The following is a 3,105-nucleotide window of genomic DNA, read 5'->3' on the forward strand; positions in this document are numbered from 1 at the left end:
TGGCGGTTGGTCGGCGGTTAGCGCGGCTGGTGGTCGCGGCGGCCGGGCTCGCTCTCGGGGAGGCCGGTGAGGATCTCGCGGCGCAGGCGGCGGCGGCCGGGGTGGGGTCTCGCGGCGGAGGCGGCTCGAGCTCTCGGGCTGCGCGCTCGCTCTTGGGCTCCTCGCTCGATCTTACTGCCCCAAAAATGGCCCCGCACAAGTTTTTCTAGGCGGCGCACGGGCCGGGGAGGGAAGGGCGGGCGAGGGAAGAGGGTGGGGAAAGTTGGCTCCGGAGTTGGGCACCGACTTCATTAGCATTTAAAGGCGCCCGATGTCCTTTCCAACCCACCCAACCTCCCGGGACCCGAGCGCGGGGGCCGAGATGGGGAGTAAAGGAAAGCAAAGGTAAATCCAAGGTTTGCAGTGTAATCTGGAGCTGTCTGAGGAGCACGCCCTGCTGGTCCCTTTGTTGGGAGGGGCTGGGTGGGGGGGAACCAGAGGTCTCGCCTCACAACCTCCTGACACCTGAAAATGACCTTTTGGAACTAGGGCATCCCAATTATGCTGCTCTTCTCTCTCCCAAACACTTGTTTTTAGATACATTTATTCATTCAACATTTATCAAGCTTACATATTATATTATACATTTCTGATATAGCAATTAAAAACTAAGATAATAAACTCTTACGACTATTTGGCAACTTCCTCCTCAAAGATGATTCCATCTAAACCCGCAGGTGAAGAAATTGAAGTCCTCTGAGAATCTAAATATCGAGAGCTTATACCCATTTAGCAGAACAAATAACGAACTGTTAATATGTATTTAATATTGTACTTGGAAAAAAAAACTGAATAAATCCACATCCTACCTTCTGCTCCAATTACTTCTGCCAGCTGGTGGAAGCTTAAGCAACTGAGCCCTCTGAGACTTAGGGATGACACGTACAGAGAAACATCATTCAATAAATGATATTCTCAGTCGGAAGAGCCCACATGGCCTTTAGAGAATGAACTGAGTCGTGCTAAACATATGCCAGAGGGACTGTGACTTTTACCCCAAAACTATCTGGAATTCAGGACTTTTAGGTATTCTTTGCCTCTAGGGTCCAGACAGACATCGGTGTAAACTTCTAAAGCTGCTCTTCATTAACAGTTAACTTGGCTAGGTATCCAATGTCTCAGAGTTGGTTTCCTCCTTTATGAGAATGACTCAAAGGTGTGATGGAAAATATATGAAATTATCGTATGTAACTCCAGTGTCTGGTCCCACAAAAGCTCCCTTTTTCCTTTTCTATTCCTCCAAACCATTCACCTGTTTTTTTTCCCCCCTGAAATTACAGTTAAGTGTCTGTCTGCCCCACTTCAGGAAGGTAGCTATAAAGTGTAATTCATTATATTTCTACTGGTTAGCATGGTACCTAGCATAGAAGTGGAACACAGTAAATATTTACTAAATGAAAACAAAAAGACCAAAGATTCCCAAACTTAATTACTTACCAACATATTCATCGTCAATAATTATGAAATTATCTTGCATTATTACTTTTTTACTCCATCTATGAAAAATATAAATTAAAGAAAATTAATTCTTAGAACAAATAGCAAAACGTGGAATTTTTTACTTTCCCATAGAATTCATCAATATTTTTTAAATTACAAACTCCTAAATGTTTGACTTCAATATAGAGCATACAGTAGTGCAAGATATATATGGATGTTTTAAAAACTACTGGCCTAATTCTAAGCATGATTAAATTATTTCCTTTTTTTTTTTTTAAGGTTGTAGTCTTCATTAAAATTAAATTATGAGCATGATTTATTCTGGTGAGGACTGGCCATTGACTTTCTTATCCAGCAAAATGATTATCATTGCTATTTACTATGCAGAACTGAATTGCAAGAAGAAAAATGAGAGGGCTTGAACTCTTCAAACTCTGATCCAATAATCAGGCCCTTTTAAATATATATATATTCACCCTAGGAAAATAATTCATAACTAACAGGTGTGGCCTCAAACCTCTGGAAGACCCTAAAATAATTACAGATGCATCCTGGAATTTCCTAGAATTTGTGCTGGAATGGCTCCCAAATCTACTCATTTTCATCCAAAAAAAGCAGTGAGCAGCTGGGAGTTCTTGATACTGTGCTAAGTAAATCTTGGGAGAATTTGTTATAACAAAGATGATCTATATTGTTTTAATAATCATAACTAAAGAGTAACTTGGATACAAATGCTCACGAAGTCATCCATTCCTTCACTCACTCATTAGCACATATTTACTAAGCACTACGTGCCAAACGTTACATTATGAATAGTCAATGTTGATCAAGCTGGAGCTTACTCTAAGGTTTTATTAATGTGATGTTAAATAATTGCTTTCCTATTATTTCTAGTGTAGAGAAATGTCACGTTAAATTTGAGATTAAGTGGAACAAAAAAAATAACCTAATTGTTGACAGCAGTCATTTTTAAGCAATGACTGGTTTGGTCATGAAAACAAAAGCCACTCTGTTCCTAGTATGAAGGGAGTTAGAGTGTCCACAACTGTTGCAAGGGCAGGGGGAGAGAGAGTCAGAAAGGCCTCACAGAAGACCTCCAACTCCAGCCCGAAAGCTGACGGTAGCTCTCCTGAAATCACTGGAGTCACAAGATCTCTGGGAGGCTCTTAACCGTTCAGAGCTAGAGCTAAGTGTTGTGAGCCTTAAAGCTTATGCAACTTCGAGTGCTCTCTATAAGAAAAAGTAAATAAAATTATGAGGACAATAGTCCCAGAGTCCTAGAAAGGGTCCGTGCAAGAAAGGAGCACTGAAGTTTATAAACTTCATTAGTTTCAGTGTGAGTCCATCCACCCCACCTGTCTCAGTCAGAAGCATAGATGCAGGAGTTCCTCAAGAAATTTATCTGGAAGCAGCTTTGAACTTTCATCTGCCCATGCATCTTTCTGACTGGAAAACAATGGTGTCCTCCTCTTCTGCCTTCTAAATCTTGAGCAAGCGTCTCTCATTGACAGACTCCAGCTCGGAACTATACATGTAAAGAGATTCTGGGAAATGTAGTTCCTGCCTTTGAAGAGGCTCAGAATGATGCTGAGTTGACAAAAAGACTATTCAGCGCCTCACCTTAAG

This window comes from Pteropus medius, unplaced genomic scaffold (assembly GCF_902729225.1).
Source record: "Pteropus medius unplaced genomic scaffold, Ma_sr-lr_union100, whole genome shotgun sequence".
In the NCBI taxonomy this organism is placed as follows: Eukaryota; Metazoa; Chordata; class Mammalia; order Chiroptera; family Pteropodidae; genus Pteropus; species Pteropus medius.